The 19,047-nt window shown below is 44.6% G+C and overlaps 1 protein-coding gene across 1 annotated transcript in view; it reads left to right on the top strand.

Moving 5' to 3' along the window:
• Nucleotides 1-15,528: 15,528 nt before the first annotated feature.
• LOC116976616 overlaps nucleotides 15,529-19,047 on the top strand; it is a 103,749-nt gene continuing 100,230 nt past the window's right edge. The window contains exon 1 of the mRNA XM_033026442.1: nucleotides 15,529-16,167. The gene's annotated coding sequence lies outside the window, so the exon portion shown is untranslated. The remainder of the gene's footprint in view (nucleotides 16,168-19,047) is intronic.

Genomic DNA, 19,047 nt, shown 5'->3' with positions numbered 1-19,047 from the left:
GAATACTGAACTGACATTACAATTATCTTCGCTCTGAAATATGATCTTGTTTTTTCTCTTCGTCAACGCTGCCGGACATTTTTTGTATTCCCGGTTAACTGATTTTGGATGGCTCGAATCCACCGCATTTCTGTTTAGTATAATTACTGTTTAATGTTCTGTTGTCTCTGAGTCAAACATAATCCCAATAGTAATGGGCCTGTCCCACTTAGGCGATTTTTCAGCAGACTGCCGGCGGCTGTCAAGTTGCCGGCAGTCGCCTGAAAAACCGCCAACTGGAACGGCGACTGTCAGAGTGGAACACACACAAACACATCGCTTCCTTCGCCAGCCCGTTATGCAGGCGGGGTAAAGGGCAAGCGGGAGGAGCGCTGTCTAAAACATTCACACCGTGCAAAGCCAAGGTGAAACAGGCACACACCGCGATGAACAGGAAGGTTGGCGCTGTAAAAAGACGGCTAAAGCACAGTGTACAGTAAGTCCTTTTAAAGAGGGGGGGGAGGGGGAGATTAAGAACTAAGAGCATGATCATAGATAATATTTTACGTAAAGATTTCATGAACTAAAATGTACATGGAAACTGAAACAATTTGTAACTTGTGGAATTAAATGCCATCTAACGCACAACTGTCGAGTTCATGAATTGGTCCAAAGAACGCCCTCCACCATCTGGCCCCCCCCATATCCTCATAGGCTCCAAATCCACACTCAGCAAAATCAATAACCCCATTCTCACCATCGACGGCACCACTGTCTCTCCATCTCCCTAGGCCCGCAACCTTGGCGTTGTCTTTGATTCCACCCTCTCCCTACATCAACCGACTCCAACCGCCTCACATCCGACATGTCATTAAAACCTCCTTCTTTCAACTCTGCAACATCGCCAAAATCAGACCCTCTCTCACACCTCCCGCTGCTGAAAGACTCATCCATGCCTTCATCTCCTCCCGACTGGACTATTGCAACTCACTTCTCCTTGGCATCAGCTCCACCTACATCAACCGACTCCAACTGGTCCAGAACGCAGCCGCCCGACTCATCACCCACACCAAATCCTGGCATCACATCACTCCAGTCCTCAAACAACTTCACTGGCTTCCCATCTCCCACCGGATCACCTACAAAATCCTGGTCCTCACCGACAAAGCCCTCCACCATCTGGCCCCCCCATATCTCACTGACCTCCTCTCCCCCTACCAACCCTCACAGTCCCTCAGATCCACATCAGCCGGTCTCCTCTCCATCCACAAGTCCAACCTCCGCAGTTTTGGGGACAGAGCCTTCTCCAGGGCAGCTCCCAGGCTCTGGAACTCCCTCCCCCAACTGATCCGCAATTCCGTGTCCCTCACCATCTTCCAGTCCCGCCTCAAGACCCATCTCTTCACCTCTGCCTATCCTTAGCCCCACGTCCCCCTCCCTTTTCATCTGTGCTTGAATTGCCTCATATTGTGTTTTGAATTGAATTCTGTCTTTAATTTGTGTACTAGTCATGTCTCTACTATTTATTTCATTCCGCTTACATGTTTTTCCTCTACTTGCTAAATTTTTGTAAGGTGTCCTTGAGACTCTTGAAAGGCGCCCATAAATAAAATGTATTATTATTATTATTATTGCAGGATGTACAATAAGGATAACTTTACAGTCAGGTATAATACTGGATAAAATGAGCTATGGGAGACTACGGGAATTAATATTTAAATTAAAGGCTGCACGCCAAATATGTTGACAAATTAAAAAGTACATAGCCATAGCAGACCTGTCCAATTTCTGCTCTCCGCACCTGGAATACGTGGCAGTGAAATGCTGTCCCTTCTACCTGCAAATTTACACCCATCATCATGACAGCGGTCTCAAAGCCACCCCAGGCAGACGGCGATCTGGTACTGGAGGAACTGTACGCTGTGGTCCACAAACACCAGTCAGCGTACCCCAACTACCTGCCCTATCACATCCAGGAGGTCTTCCACAAGGCCAACCAAGAAATCACTGTAAAACTGCCAACACCGTGTGTTCTACGCTACCACATAATCTAATACTCTCGACCACTGCTATTCCACCATAAAATATGTATGTCTTATGATAATGATGTTTCAGAGTATAGGAGGGAAATCGATCATCTGAATAAATGGTGCCAGGACACCAATCTTGCTCTCAACGTCAGTAAAGCCAAGGACCTGATTGTTGACTTTAGAGGAGGAAACAGGAGGATTGACAATCCTGTCCTCATTGGCAGGTCGATGGAGAAGAGCGTTAACTTCAAGTTCATGATCGTACATATCTCTGAAGATTTGTCCTGAATGCAGCACATTGACGCAATCATAAAGAAAGCCCATTAATGCCTCTATTTCCTTAGAAGATTGAGGAGATTCAGTGTGTCAACAAATACTTTTTTGAATCTCTGCAGGTGTACAGTAGAGAGCATATTGACTGGTAGAATTGCATCTTGGCTCGGCAACTCTAACGCCCAGGAATGAAGATTACAAAAAGTGGTGGGCATTGCCTGGTCCAGCACTGGCCCTGCCTCCTCACTATCAAAGGGATCGATAGAAGGCACTGCCTCAAAAAGGCAGCCAGCTTCATCAATGTCCCACTCTACCCTGGCACACTCTAATTTCACTCCTGCTTTAGGGGAGGTAGAGGCGTCTGAAAACTGTGACATCCATGTTTCGGAACAGCTTCTTCCCTACAATCATCAGGCTAAACACTATGACCTCCAACTAAACTTCGAGCCACAAACTATCTCAGTTGCACTAGGTACTCAAGTCTTTATTTAGTTTCACACTATGTCGTTTAAAGAAAATTGTGAACTATGTTTTTGTTTGTTTGCTATGTTATCTATTGAGTACTGTGTTCACACATCTGTTTGGGTACAAATGATAATTAACCACTCTTGATTCTCTTGAAAATGAATCCTTTTTTGTTCCATATATTTATGCATTGTAAATGACAACAAGTTATGATGGATCTTCAATATTCATGCTAGACAAACAAATGATGTATGAATATTCTTTCAAATTACAAAGACTGAAAAAATCATCAATTACAGTTAAATCATTGTGAGAAAATTCAAATATAGTTAAGCCTGGCAAATTCCAGTGATGGTATAAAGCAGTTGGAAGTTGGTGTGGTGTCCTAGATCTCTTCTCCTCTTCTCTTGGAATTTTATCACTGTTTTCTTCCTGTCTGTAGTGATACTCTCTTCTGGGATCTAGTTTCACTCACAGTCTGCCCTTTCATACCTTACTTGTTAACCTTGAAATTATTGTTGATAAGCTTTTCAGTTACGAGAAAGTGTTTTCAGTCAGTATGAAATATGGACTTCAACAAAGATTGCTGGATAGCAATTGAGACCAAGAACTAGCCTAATGAACTAGTTCTGTCCCGGCGGAGATCAAATTTGAGATCCTGGAATTCTGCATAGGCCAGCGCCATGTTAGCTGTTTTACCCTTATTCCAAAATATATCAGATTTAATAACATGGTGATCTGTACAAAAATTGGAGATGAAAATAGAGTAAATAAAATTGGTATTGGTATCGGTTTTTTGTCACATGTATCAGTTCAGTTTAGTTTATTGTCATGTGTACAGAGGAACCGTGAAAAGTTTTAGTTGTATGCTAACCAGTCAATCATACTATACATGTGTACAAGCAACCATACACAAGTAAAACAGGTAAAGTAAAGAGAAAACTACCAGAGTGCAGAATATAGTATTACATTGTTATAGATTGTTATAGAGCATTATATAGTATTATATAATGAATATATAGTTATATATAGTTTTATAGTAATGTAATTACATAGTATTATATGTTATATAGTATTATGGTGTTATACAGTATAATATTTACAGTGTTGCAACTGGGCAGCATAGTGACGCAGCTGATAGAGCTGCTTCCTCACAGCACAAGAGACCTGGGTTCGATCCTCACCTTCAGTAATGTCTGTGTGGAGTTTGTATGTTATACAAACGTTGGTGTTTGTCGGTTAATTGGATGCTGTAAATTGCCCCTTATGTGTAGGGGAATCAAGGACCAGAGAACATAGGTTCAAGGTGAAGGGGAAAAGATTTAATAGGAATCCGAGGGGTAACTTCTTCACACAAAGGGTGGTGAGTGTATGGAACGAGCTGCCAGAGGAGGTAGTTGAGGTTGGGACTATTCCATCATTGAAGAAACAGTTAGGCAGGTACATGGATAGGACAGGTTTGGTGGGATATGGACCAAACGCAGGCAAGTGGAACTAGTGTAGCTGGGACATTGTTAGCTGGTGTGGGCAAGTTGGGCCAAAGGGCCTGTTTCCACACTGTCACTCTATGACTATCCGTTCTCCAGAGATGCTATCTGATCCGCTGTGGCAGATTGTGCTTCCTCAGCTGCCGTAGGAAGTACATCCTCTGTTGTGCCTTTTTAACTGTGGAGTCGATGGTAGCCCCCCACTTAAGGTCATTGGAGATGATGGTTCCCAGGAACTTAAAAGACTCCACAGATGTGACTGTGGTGTTGTTGATGTTGATTGGGGTGAGGGGAGGGGGAGCTCTCCTAAAGTCTACAATCAATTCCACTGTCTCAAGAGCAGGTTGTTGCACCAGGGCGCCAGCAGTGACACTTCCTGTCTGTAGGCAGATTCCTACCCATCCTGGATCAGTCCAATCAGGGTTGCGTTATCCGCAAACGTGAGAAGCTACCCCACCTCCTTTTCCTTTCTGCCTATCCCTCCTGAATATTGAATATCCCTGGATGTTCAGCTCCCAGCCTTGGTCACCCTGGAGCCATGTCTCCGTGATCCCAAGTATATCATATTCATTAATAACTATCTGCACATTCAACTCATCCACCTTATTACGAATGCTCCTTGCATTGAGACACAAAGCCTTCAGGCTTGTTTTTACAACACTCTTACCCCTTATACAATTATGTTGAAAAGGGGCCCTTTTTGATTTTTGCCCTGGATTTGTCTGCCTGCCACTTTTACTTTTCACCTTGCTACCTATTGCTTCTACCCTCATTTTACACCCCTCTGTCTCTCTGCTCTTGCATCCATCCCCCTGCCACATTAGTTTAAATCCTCCCGGACAGCACTAGCAAACAGTCCCCCAAGGACATTGGTTCCATTCCAGCCCAGGTGCAGACCGTCCTGTTTGTACTGGTCCCACCTCCCCCAGAACTGGTTCCAATGCACTAGAAATTTGAATCCCTCCCCCTTGCACCATTTTTCAAGCCACGTATTCATCTGCAATATCCTCCTATTTCTACTCTGACTAGCCTGTGGCACTGGTAGTAATCCAGATATTATTACATTTGATGTCCTACTTTTAAGTTTATCTCCTAGCTCCCTAAATTCACCTTGTAGGACCTCATCCCTTTTTTCACCTATATCGTTGGTGCCAATGTGCACCACCCCCTCCCCCTCCAGAATGCTCTGCAGCCGATCAGTGACATCCATGACCCTTGCACCAGGGAGGCAACATACCATCCCCCAATGTCTCGTTTGCGGCCGCAGAAATGCCTATCTATTCCCCTTACAATTGAATCCCCTATTACTATTGCCCTTCCAGTCTTTTTCCTCCCCTCCTGTGCCGCAGAGCCACCCATGGTGCCATGAACTTGGCTGCTGCTGCCTTCCCCTGCTGAGCCACCTCCCCCAACAGTATCCAAAATGGTATATCTGTTTAGGAGGGAGATGACCACAGGGGACTCCTGCACTACCTGCCTACTGCTACGTTGGCTAATGGCCACGCATTCCCTTTCTGTCCGCTTACCTTTTACCTGCGGTGTGGCCAACTCACTGTAGTGCTATACACGACTTTCTCAGCATCGTGGATCCTCCAGTATGAATCCAACCGCAGCTCCAATCGTTCAATGCGTTCTGCCAGGAGCTGCAGCTGGACACACTTCCTGCAAACGTAGTCACCAGGGACACCGACCATATCACTGATCTCCCACATGTTGCAGGATGAGCCAACCATGGGGCCGATCTCCACTGACATGGCTTACCCCCAAATTAAATCAACTGACTCACTCTATAAAAATCTTAATCCTTTAAACTGTACCTTTACTAATAAGCACTGTACCCGTAACTCACTGTACCCTTAACTCACTGTACCCTTAACTCAATGTACCCTTAACTCACTGAACCCTTAACTCATTGTACCCTTAACTCAATGTACCCTTAACCAGAAAGCAGAAATGCAAACCTGAGGTTGCTCCCAATCAGCTGTTTCCTCTGGTCTGCTTCCACCAATCAGCGGCTTCCACCAGACCACTTCCCTGAAAGTGTGATGGAACGTTGCAGATTGGGTACCCTTCCTCTCGCTCCAACGGCTCCCAGGCCTCTGTGAAAGCAAGCCCCGCACTCGATTTTTAACTCACCGCCCGGAAACTCCTCCTCTCGCTCCAACGGCTCCCGGACCTCGGTGAAAGCAAGCCCCGCGCTCGATTTTTAACTCACCGCCGGGAAACTCCTCCTCTTGCTCCAACGGCTCCTGGGCCACTGTGACAATAGTGAAGACTTTGAAGCAGGCAGGGACAGTACATGTTTGCAAGGACTGGTTAAAAATGTCTGTGAGATTTCCGGCTTTTCTGTCTTCTGAAAAGCTTCTCCAACTCCTCTATTTTTATTCTTGATGAAGTGATGTTGTTCAGCAAGGAGGGAGTGGGTAGGTAAATGGGTGTGAAGTAGTGATTGGCGTGGGGTGGGTGTAGAAGGGCCCAGTCTTCGCAGACTGAGGTCAGGCTGTTAGTGGGTGTGAAGTGTTGGTTGGGGGGGGGGGAAGGGTCCAGTCTTTTCATACTGGAGTCTTGCCTTAAGTAGGTGTGAAGTGGTGAATGGGAAGGAGAGGGTGCATTCTTTGCAGACTGGGGTCTGGCTGTGTTTGTTGGGGAGGGGGTACCAGGTTATGTTTCTGATTTTCAAACCTGCAGTAAAACTCATTCAGGTTGTTGGTTAGCTGACGATTGTCCAAAGAGCCGGGGGATTGTGGGACCAACGGCGGGAGGGGCAAAAGCCAGGCCGGAGCGGCGTCTGGTGTCAAGGTTATGGCCGCTGCCAGTCGTTTCCGTACCCATAGTCCCCTGTTAGACTCCTCGGGGGTAGTTTGCTACCTAGGATAAAAACGATAATCTCCCCCTCCCGCAACGCAATATTCCACTACTTACCCAGAGTAGACACGAGGCATCGAGGCGAGCGCTGATTGTGTGGACTGCACAATGCGATCTGATCCCGCCCGGGCCCACTGTGCACGCGCGGAGAGACAGCGTTATTTTGCGTCGCTACTGTGTCACCGGCTTCGTGGTGCGGATGGTCACAATTTTTTCCCCCCCAAATCACCCAGTGGGCGGGAACCAGAATTTCGGGTAAATGCTGATTGCGCTCCAAATTCTTTTTTCCTCTGAATTTTTTGTTACTGAGCAAAAAAAAGAAGGGTGCGAGCGCACCCAACACACACCTCCTTTGGACGGCCATGGTTAGGGATTAGAGAAAAGCTACACAAGTTTAATGTAGCCCACATTCTGCCAGTGGAAACTTTTCACAAAAGAAAATCTCAGTTCACAAAATTGGACACATTCAATTGACAGATCAATTTCAAGTAGGATGAAATCAGTCAGATGGCAGACAAGACACTCTCTGGAGAGATGGAGAGATTGCAGATTGTTCTTTATGTACTTTCTTATACAAGGGGAATGGTTGGACAAATCATAACTAATTTACGTACAAAATACATTTACAAAACACTACTAATAATGTTTCAGACTGATTGGGATATAACATAGATACCAGAGGGGAATCACCTCGGCGAGCGGGCCTGAACTTCGGGCCGCCCGTAGCGGTGACAGCGGGGGCTTCGGGAGCCCCCCGACCACGGGAGGACAACAGAGGAGGATGACTGAATTTTGGAGCCTTCACTCACAGTGGGAAACTTTGATCCCGCTGTGTGGGGATGTCCATGTTAAAGACTATCATGTTCTACACTCCTTATTATGTGTATGGCGACCACACATTTCACTGTACCACACATTTCACTGTGACAAATAAATGTATCTTGTAATGCAATACAATTTCATTTCAATAAATTAACTAATTTCATGGGTCAAAATAAGAAAACTACTGTGTATTGAACAAATATGTTGAAAGTGAAGGCATCCCCTGCATATTAAGTTTAGTTAAGTCAGTTAGGGAAAGGCCATTGCCATGCAAGAATGACTCACATCATTACCATTTAAATTCCGCTGTCTGTATAATTAAACCTTTTTATTTTCTGGAACACGTATAACCAACTAAACATTTGTTGGTGGAATTTATGCAGATGAAACAATGAGATCAAATCAGTAAAAATGTACCGGGTAATTACATTTATCTGTGCATATGAATAGTAATTTACCATTCTGCAAACTGTTCTACCTTGTTTATCCCACTGATTTCTTATATGTAGCATTTATATTTCATATATGCAAAGGTGCTTATCTATTTCATGCACCTTTCAGAACTTTGATTGATTTTCCGATAGATAGGAACATGACAATGGCTGCTTCTCTTTGCAAGCCTGGGTCTTTAGTGTTTGATGGTGACCTCGCCGAGCGTTGGCGCATCTTTGAAGAGGATTTCACCGTATATGTTCATGCGGCGCATGCTGCCGCCGCTCCAGATGTTTGTGCCTCTATTCTCCTCAACTTGGCCAGTACAGAGGCCACTCGACGTGCTAGAAGATTTCATTATGAATCGGCGCAGTTCAATGCTGCGGGTGTCCAGATTGTTCCGGCTGAATCTATTCAAGACCCTGAGTGCCTACTTAACAAGTTCAGACAACTATGTGAGTTACGCATTAATCTTGTGACAGAGCGCCATAATTTTTTTTTGTTCAGCCAAAGGCAGGGTGAACCTATTGAAGCGTACATGAGTTCTTTGAAGCACCGCTAGTTGATATGAATTTGACAATTTGTGCGATAGTCTGATATGAGATAGACTGGTTTATGGAATTCTCAATGATAAGGTACGTGATGAACTTCTGCGTGATGCTGATCTCACTCTGTAGAGTGCTGAAAAACGCTGTTGTATTGCAGAAATGACAGATTCTCACACCAACTCTTTGGGGCAGAGTCCCCATTCTGCCTATAATATTAATGTTGCCGGCACGGTTTATCAGGCCCAATGCCAGTTTTCACAGTGCTGGATGCCAAGAGTTCATTCTGGCAGTTTGCCCTGGATCACAACTCCTCCAAGTTAACCACCTTCAGCACACCCTTTGGACGTTATAAATTTCTTCATATGCCATTTGGCATAAGCTTTGCTAGTGAAGTATTTCAACGCGCTATGGAACAATTGTTTGCAGGTGACCCATGCTCCATCATAGTTGATGATATCCTTGTTGTTGGACAAACTATTCAAGAACACGGCACGAATTTAAATAAGGTTCTGGACCGCGCTAAAGAAATCAACCTCAAGTTAAACCTTCTAAAGTGTAAATTCAGAGTAAATGAGGTGAACTACATAGGCCATGTGTTCACACGTGCTCAAACCTGATCCATCATAAACCATTGCTATCAATGAGTTGCCAGTACCCACAGACGTGCTCAGCCTGCAGAGATTCCTTGGCATGTTAAATTACTTGGGGAAATTCATTCCAAACTTCTGCGAACTATCAGCCCCACTGCGCCAGCTAACCTACAAAGACACTGTTTGGGCCTGGCATGAGCAACAGCAGAGGGTGTTTGACACTCTCAAACAACAGATGTCTTGTGCCCCCACTCTCGCCTACATCAATTACCGGTCACACTGACGTGACGCCTCGCAGTAAGGTTTAGGAGCAGCTTGCCTCCAAGATGATGGTGACGGCAACAGGCCTGTTGCCTATGCTTCGCGCACCATGACAGACATGGAACAACGCTACGCCCAGATTGAAAAGGAGCTGCTAGCGGTCGTTTTTGCATGCAAGAAGTTTAATGACTTTATCTTCGGACAAACGGTCACGATTGAAACTGACCATCAACCCCTAATCAGCATTTTGAACAAACCAATACATGCCTCTCCAGGACGCCTTCAACGAATGTTGCTACAGCTTCAGAAGTATGACATTGTTCTAACCTACAAACGTGGCAAGGACACCTGCGAGGGTTCATCCACACCAGATGACGGTTTTGTGGTTATGACTGTTTCCTTTATTCCGTCGTCCTGCTTGGAGAACCTGGTAGCCCACACTGCTGCTGACGATCATTAAGCGTGGTTGGCCTGACAAGCAATACAATCTACCACTTCAAGTTCGGCCCTTCTTTGCCGTTCATGATGAACTAGCACTACAAGATGGCATTATCATAAAGGGCCACAAAGCTGTCGTTCCTGCCTCTCTACACAGCAAGTATTTTGATGCTGTCCATGCGGGACACCCAGGCGCAGAAGCAACTGTCCTGCAAGCAAAAAACATGTTACATTCACGAGAAAGTGGAATCCTGTGCAGTGTGCAACAAAAGCAACCACTTCTCTCACACCCGGTTCCTGCCCTCCCGTGGTCCACAGTGGCAACTGACATATTTGAGTGGTGTGGGAAACAATACCTGGTTCTTGTCGACTCGTATTCTGGTTGGTTTGACATCGAGCTTCTTAGTAGCCCCACTTCTCATGGGTTAGTTCAGAAGCTGGCACGCCATTTCTCTGACCACAGAGCTGCATGTCAACTACTATCTGATAATGGCAGTCAATTTACCAGCCAGTACTTCAAAGACTCTGCTCCACGCTGAGGTTTTCGTCACATCACCAGCAGCCCTGAGTACCCTCAGTCGAATGGACGCTGAACGTGCCATCAGGAGTGCCAAACAATTAATGGAATGGTCCTACAGAGCAAAGTCAGATGTGTACCTGGACCTGCTTAACATGCGCAACATCTCCCGCGACCCGATATTGGGTTCACCCACTCAGCGTCTGATGTCAAGGCAGACCCGAGCCACATTGCCTGTGGCGAAACAGGCATTGGTACCGCATGTGTTCCCACCATCAGAAGTACAGTCCAGACTACAACAAAAGCACAACGTTCAGAAAGGGTGGTATGATAAGACGAGCAGACCGCTTCCACCGCTAGCCGAGGGACAGGTGGTGCGTCTGCAAACCAACAAAGGTCGCGACCGCCTCGGTGTAATTTCTGGAACTGCCTCCGAGCCACGTTCATACTTGGTCAATGCCGATGGCGGCACCTACAGACGTAATGGGCAACATCTCCTGCCTGTGAATGAGCCAGCACCACCTCTGTACTATCCTAACCGCACAAGTGTACTTCCATCTACATCCAGCGGCATCGGCCCGACTGCACCAGCACGACAACCTGTTTCTGATCCGGTTACTTCGCCTATGGCCACGCCGCCTCCACCTGTGCTAAAGTATCCTGTTTCGTCACCGGGAATACCATTTCAATCTCCAACACCTACTTCACCACTGATCGTGTCCCCAGTGACGGGAGGAGATGCAGGACTGTACCATACACGTGCTGGTCGTAAGCCCACCGTAAAGTACCCGGGCTATGTTTGAACTTTCTCCAGTTTATTGACACATACTATATGTGCTCTGTATAATCAGTAGTTTTACATTTGCATTTAATTCTTTAAGAGGGAGGATGTAGATTAGTGTGTTAGTACTATATATATATATGTTACCACACAGGTTATGCATGCTGCATATTCCTTATGTCACTCATACTGCTGATCTGCTCACAGTCTTGATAGTGAGTTCTCTCTCTCTCTATCTCTCTCTCTCTAGTTAGATTAGCTGAATGCATGGAGACGAAAGCACCTAATGTTTCCTCTGCAGAGTTGCTAATAAAAGACTATGGATTCTAATCACTATGTGTGAGTCTGATCATGTCAACAGTCATTGGGTCAAAGGGCATGACGCATGGAGCAGCTCAATCCTTCTGGAGGTTATGGCAGCCTCCGGCATATACTGTTAACACACGAAAAGCGTACTTTCTTACCTGTTAAAAAACGCCGAAATGGTCAATTTATGCGCTGTAAATAATTGTGGAAATAGGGGTAACCGTGAGAGACATTTATCCTACTTCAGAATTCCAAAAGTGAGGAGAAATGATGGCAGAGAGAAGCAAGAGCTGAAGGGACAACAACAGCTAAAGTGGTTGGCGAACATTGGCCATGCAGATATCAAGATTGAAAATATTGGGAATTATTGCATTTGCTCACTGCATTTCATCAACAGTAAGGCATTCTTTGTGTTTTTTCTTGATTCCTTTAGTGTCTAAAAAGTTTTAGAAGTGATAAATCTGGCTGTAAAATTTTTAAATCGCCCATGGTTCTCAAGTGGGTTTTTACATGCAAAATGAAAACGCGCCTGCAGCTAAATTTATCATTAAAAAAATTGCAAACCATAAGTGGGTTTTGAATTACATTTTACTCAGATGCAAGCCAAGAAATGGCATAATTGTTAGCTGTTAATTGGACATAATCCAGCTCAGGAAATTGACAATATCTTTGAAAGGGAGTGGGTGTTTAAGCTGTCAGGACATTTTATTATTTTCCAAAATATACATCTCAATTTTTTTTTGTTTAATGCCTACACAATCATTCACATTTATTTATTTATTCATTATTTCATCACAGAACAGCCTGCAGCATGGAACGATGTTACCAATCCTGATTGGGCACCAACTGTGAATATGGGACACGGTGATGACAATGAGCAGGATAGACAACGTGTGATTGGTGGTGTCAGGCAAAAATACCTATTTCTGTCATACTGTACCACTGGAGTACATGATGACCAACTCTGAAAGTCAAGTACCCAAAATTGATAAAATTGCAAGGATCTGTTGTGCACTTTTCAACTTAAATGAATCCATAGTCCCACAGTAGGTGCAGATAGTTGTGCTTTCGTATGGGGCATATACGAACAATAAAAACTTTCAAAAAGTTACTTGGCTCATCAGCATTTACTATGGATGAAATTGCAAGTAATTGCCAAACCATTAAATAACAAACACAGAAATTAAAGTGCACTTCAAAATCTTTAACATTAAACTTAAATAAAACAGTTTCAAAAAGAGACTGGAGCTGGAAGGAGGGTCTGAAGGTCTGAAGAAGGGTTTCGGTCCGAAACGTCGCCTATTTCCTTCGCTCCATAGATGCTGCTGCACCTGCTGAGTTTCCCCAGCAATTTTGTGTACCTTCAAAAAGAGACTGGTGTGTTAAAATGAACACAAAATGTCCTATTATGTGGTTTTATACAGAGCAAGGCAAATGTGGTATACAAATGACTTGATATTTATGAGAAACATGTTCAGCACAACACTTGCCATTCATTTCTTTTTGGGAGCTTTTCGTTTTGATTTTAGGAGGAGCCTACAATCTGGGCAAAACCATTTTTTTGGTGTTTCATATTTTTAGTTGCTAGATTTGAGGCATACTGCGACAATTGAATGGATACGGGGACAGAAGACGGGCACGCTGCACTGGAAGCCATGGTAAGTGTTTACCTGCAGTTCACCGCGTGTACTCCAGAAGGCATTGCATGGCAACAGAAAGGGTCACGGGTCGTGACCTCGACTGCCGTGCAACCTCCCTCTTGATGGGTCCCTCGCACGTGTCTCCTCGGGGTCCCGTTGTTTTGATCTCACTCCCTGTCCCCCTGGACAAAGTACCCCCGGTCCTCAACTTTCACCCCACCAGCCCCTGCATCCAACACATTATTCTCTGACATTTCCATCACCTCCTACGCTATGGGATCCCACCACTAATCACATCTTCTCATCTCCACACCTTTCTGCCTTTTGCAGAGACTACTCCCTTCACAACTCCTTGGTTCATAGAAACATAGAAAATAGGTGCAGGAGTAGGCCATTCGGCCCTTCGAACCTGCACCGCCATTCAATATGATCATGGCTGATCATCCACCTCAGTATCCTGTACCTGCCTTCTCTCCATACCCCCTGATCCCTTTAGCCACAAGGGCCACATCTAACTCCCTCTTAAATATAGCCAATGAACTGGCCTCAACTACCTTCTGTGACAGAGAATTCCACAGATTCACCACTCTCTGTGTGAAAAATGTTTTTCTCATCTCGGTCCCCTTATCCTTAAACTGTGACCCCTTGTTCTAGACTTCCCCAACATCTTCCTGCATCTAGCCTGTCCAACCCCTTAAGAATTTTGTAAGTTTCTATAAGATCCCCCCTCAATCTTCTAAATTCCAACGAGTACAAGCCGAGTCTATCCAGTCTTTCTTCATAAGAAATTCCCGCCATCCGAGGAATCAGTCTGGTGAACCTTCTCTGTACTCCCTCTATGGCAAGAATGTCTTTCCTCAGATTAGGAGACCAAAACTGTACACAGTACTCCAGGTGTGGTCTCACCAAGTACAACTGCAGTAGAACCTCCCTGCTCTTATACTCAAATCCTTTTGCTATGAATGGCAACATACCATTCGCTTTCTTCACTGCCTGCTGCACTTGCATGCCTACTTTCAATGACTGGTGTACCATGACACCCAGGTCTCGTTGCATCTCCCCTTTTCCCAATCGGCCACCATTCAGATAATAGTCTACTTTCCTGTTTTTGCCACCAAATAACCTCACATTTATCCACATTATACTGCATCTGCCATGCATTTGCCCAATCACCCAACCTATCCAAGTCACCTTGCAGCCTCCTAGCATCCTCCACACAGCTAACACTGTCCCCCAGCTTTGTGTCATGCGCAAACTTGGAGATGTTGCAATTCCCTCATCCAGATCATTAATATATATTGTAAATAGTTCACTCATCCCATCACACCCAAACCACCACCTCCCAGGTTCTTTCCCCTGCAACCGCAGGAGATACAACCCATTCTTATTACCTCCTCCTTAGACTCCATCCAGGGACCCTGATAGTCCTTTCAGGCGAGACAGAGCTTCACATGTACCTCCTCTAAACTCGCCTACTGCATCCGCTGTTCCAGATGTGGACTCCTGTACATTGGCGATCATTTCGCTTAACACTTTTATGCTCGGTCCACCGAGGACTACAGGCTCCCGGTTGCCAACCATTTCAACTCCCCTTCCCATTCCCACGCTGACCTTTCTGTCCTGAGCCTCCGCCATTGTTAGAATGAGGCCACACACAAATTGGAGGAATAGCATCCCATATTTCATTTAGGTAGCTCACAAGCGAGCGGTATGAACATTGAATTATCTAAAGTTAAATAACTTCTACCTACATCCCCTTCCGCCTTGTCCCTTTCCACCCCTAGTCGTTTAACCAGATCCTCAACCTTCCACATTCATTGCATCCCACTTGGGTTCACCCAACCAAGGCACCACTCTACCTGAAGTCATTTGTGGCTGGCCTGGTTGCTTCTGGTCTTTTCTTGCCTCCAGCTCTTCGCCCCCACTACTTTCAGTCTGAAGACGTTTCCGATCCGAAACGTCACCTATCCTTTTTCTCCATAGATGCTACATGTACATGTTGAGTTACTCCAGCGCTTTATGTCTATCTTTTGTATATACCAGCATCTGCAGTTCTTTGTTTCTGTTTGATTTTACGAGGATGTTACCGGGTCTGGAGGGTTTGGAGATGCAGGGAAACGCTGGACGCGCGGAGTCATTTTTCTCCTGGAGCGTGAGGTCGCAGATAAGAGAGGTGGCATCTTGTGGAAATCCAAAAAGCGTTTGGTTATTTTTGGAGGAATAAGGACAATGTGGATATTTTGCATGGCAGTTGTCGTGCAGCAACGCCGAAGAGAGTGACTCTGGAGGTTTCACGGGCACGCGCGTCCGGGTCCTGCAATGGAGGCGCGGCCTCCCGTTCCATGGTTGCTAAGCAACAGCGCCCAACAGTCGCTGCAAAGGCGAGGCCTGCAGCAGCAAAGGCCTGGGACACGGCTGCTAGTCGCCCGGCGTGGAGCAGCAAAGGCCTGGGACACGGCTGCTAGTCGCCCGGCGTGGAGCAGCAAAGGCCTGGGACACGGCTACTAGTCGCCCGGCGTGGAGCAGCAAAGATCCGGAACACGGCTACCAGTAACCCGGCGTGGAGCAGCAAAGGCCTGGGACACGGCTACTAGTCGCCCGGCGTGGAGCAGCAAAGGCCTGGGACACGGATACTAGTCGCCCGGCGTGGAGCAGCAAAGGCCTGGGACACGGCTACCAGTCGCTCAGCTTCTCTCATCTGTCAGCACATCTTATGCACTTCACAGCTTCAAGGTGAGATGAACTCCGAGTAATGAAAAAAAACATAACCACCAGTTGTAGGCAGGAACCCGCAAGGAGAAAACTTCATTAACTGCACCTTGTAATTTTCAATCAAGACCAAGTATTTTCGGATGAACAAGTGTTATTAGCTGAAATACGTATTAGACAGTTATGTGAAGTCTTATCGATTGCAGTTTTCACATGAAATAGATATTGCAAAGTAAACGTTCTATTTCATCTTTTGCGAGGATTGTCTTCTCAACGCTTGTGAAGATGGCGCTGGCACTACCAGCTATGAAGAACGATGTTGGAATCAGTACGCGAACATTGAATTAATGACAGGCTGTTTCACCATAGCACTTAAACACAGACATCACAACAAAATTAAATGTCCCTCTCCCCTGACCCCTGAAGGGTCTTGACCCGAAGTGTCAGCTATTCCTTTTCTCCAGAGATACTGCTTGACCCGTTGAGTTACTCCAGCATTTTGTGTCTATCTTCGCTGTAAACCAGCATCTGTTGCTAAGTGTTAGAGGGTTCGCATTATTATATCTTAGTAATAAATGGCAGAAATGGTACAAAATCAGCTCGCATTATTATATCTTAGTAATAAATGGCAGAAATTGTACAAAATTCCTACTTTGCATTAGTAAGATTTAAAAAAAAATCTAAGTAATAAGCACAATAAATTGGATGGGGAAAAAGGTCTGAATTAAGTTTTAGGGAATAAATTGGAGCAGTATCAGTAGGAGAGCAATAGTGATCATAATTCAGTTAGATTTAGCATAGTTATAAGCTGTGATTAAAATAAGAATAAACGTTCCAAATTGGGGCAAAGGTAATTGTACCTGGGCATTGAAAAAACTTTATAGGAAAATTAGAGGAGAAATGGACTGATAGGATGGTTCCGCTGGATGGAACGAGCTGCCGAAGGAGGTAGTTGAGGCAGGGACTATCGCAACGTTTAAGAAGCAATTAGACAGGTACATGGACCAAAGATAGACACATGGACCAAATGAAGGCAAGTGGGACTAGTGTAGATGGGACATGTTGATCAGTGTGGGCAAGTTGGCTCTCTGGGCCAACTAAGTATTATAAGGTTTCCTATCACTAACAGTAATTGCAGGTTAACGAGAAAAATATTCACGCTATTTGAAGAAAGTAGGTGGGAAGAACATTGAGAAGCTCTGACATAGTTATCTTAGCATTTTCTTTGGGCTACAAATGGTGTACATTGTGTACAGTTCTGGTCATTCTTCTCCAGCAAGGATGTAGAGGTCTTGGAAAGGGTGCAGAAGAGGTTTATCAAAATGGTCACAAAATGCTGGAGTAACTCAGCTGGACAGGCAGCATCTCTGGAGAGAATTAATGGGTGGTATTTCTTCAGACTGAGAATCAGGGGAGAGGGAAACTAGAGATGTGGACAGTTCTGGTCATTAGATTACTGGGCTATTCTTAGTCACATGTGTGACCAAAATATGAAAAATTGTGGAACACATCTCTTCTAATTCTGAAAGCATTACAGGTATATTGTTTTGTACTGTATATATGATTCTTTTTTTTTCAAAGTTTATCAAGTGAAATTTTTATATGTTTTGCTGACCATGTTTGTTTAGGGTCAGAGGTCAAATATGACTTGTCAGGTGTGTGACCTCACAGGGAAGCATTTTTTTCATAACTCAGTTTCATCTTTCAAACTGAATTTTAAATAGCTGGAATGTTCATATCTTTAGCAGACATGCATCATAGTTCTGTAGGTAGGAAAATTGCAATGAATAAGATTAATCTCTAACAATAATTTTTAATGCATTACTTTATGTGACGACACCTGGTCACGTGGGTGACATTTTGGTTCACTTTCCAAAGAATGGCCTTGCTATGAAATAATTCCGTAGGATGCGGTGCAGAGGAGATTAACAAGGACGGAAAATGTTTTGCTACAATGATAGTTTGGTTAAGGTGGATTATTTTCTTTGGAATAGAGAAGGCAATGGGAAGATTTTTGTGAGTTGCATAAAATTTGGATAACAACGTCAAGATAAAATTGATTTGGGAGATTTTGGAGACATTGGCAGGACTGCCCTATTATAACACAGCTTTTGAGTTGTCAATAAAAATGGAGCACTGAAGTCTGCAGTTAGTTATCCAGAGGACTGCCATTATTTGCTGTTCATTATTGTTACAGTGGTGCCATGAGTTGGAGCCAAAGGCATTGGGTCGAACATCCAGAAACATTTGCCCATTTGCTTTTGCCTTTAATTAACAAAGGCATTTAAAGCTTCCTTAGTGTAATTAATACACAACAAATACCTTGGTAGTGATTATTAAGTTGTTTTACCTTCTATTGTTGATGACAGACACATAGGTTTTTATAAAGTTGAGCCCCTTTTCGAGTCCGAATGCTATTTTATGGATGGGACCTAGATAGTTTAATAGATCCTTTAATAACATCTTAGGTTGGAGCTTTTCTTGTGATGTGGAGAAGTTGTATTGCCTTTTTGTTCTGCCATCTGTTTCTGTAGAGAAACCAGTCAAGGTATTTCTGATAAACAATTTAATTGATCAGCTTCTGGGACCATTCTAAGGTATACAAGATGTCTGCACACGTGTCCCCGCTATGTCCCATAGTTTTGTATTCAAATTTATTGTCATTGTCTCAATTAGAGACAACGAAATAAATTTTCCTTACAGGCAGTATCATAAAAATAAATAAATAATAAATAATAAAACATATTAAAAATAAAATTGAATTAAAAAAAGAAAAGCACAAACACAGAAAGTCCACGACACAACATAACACAGTGGCACCAAGGTGAGGAAGGCACCATAGTCCAACCAGCCTCCCCTCCGATCTTCCCAGATGTTCATCCGTGGTCTGGGCCTTCCGAGCAC

Source organism: Amblyraja radiata, chromosome 9, assembly GCF_010909765.2.
Source record: "Amblyraja radiata isolate CabotCenter1 chromosome 9, sAmbRad1.1.pri, whole genome shotgun sequence".
Classification (NCBI taxonomy): Eukaryota; Metazoa; Chordata; class Chondrichthyes; order Rajiformes; family Rajidae; genus Amblyraja; species Amblyraja radiata.
Note: the sequence above shows the minus strand (reverse complement) of the source record. Positions and strands in the feature narration are given on the sequence as shown.